The sequence below is a fragment of the Penaeus monodon genome, chromosome 28 (genome assembly GCF_015228065.2).
Source record: "Penaeus monodon isolate SGIC_2016 chromosome 28, NSTDA_Pmon_1, whole genome shotgun sequence".
NCBI classification, from domain to species: domain Eukaryota; kingdom Metazoa; phylum Arthropoda; class Malacostraca; order Decapoda; family Penaeidae; genus Penaeus; species Penaeus monodon.
In genome coordinates, this window is record NC_051413.1 from 32472112 (window position 1) to 32472444 (window position 333).

The following is a 333-nucleotide window of genomic DNA, read 5'->3' on the forward strand; positions in this document are numbered from 1 at the left end:
GTTCTCATCAGTTTAGATTCATTCGATTTTGGTCAAATTATATTCAAAGCATGGCATTTCTTTAATTTTTGTTCTGTAATGGCCCTCTAACCTTGTTTATTTCGAGCTAAATAAAACAACTGGGGTAAACTGAGGTAAATTATATGTAAAGTAACATACAGTGATCTTTTAAAATATAAATGAATGAAATCCCTCCCCTTTCTTGTAATCAGTTCGAGTAATATATATTGAAAGGCCGCAAAAAAATATTGAAAGATCACTGATGTTTCGTGTTACGTATTTTGTAATCTCTCTGCCTTGTGCACTCCAAGTTTTATGCTGGCTGAATCGTCT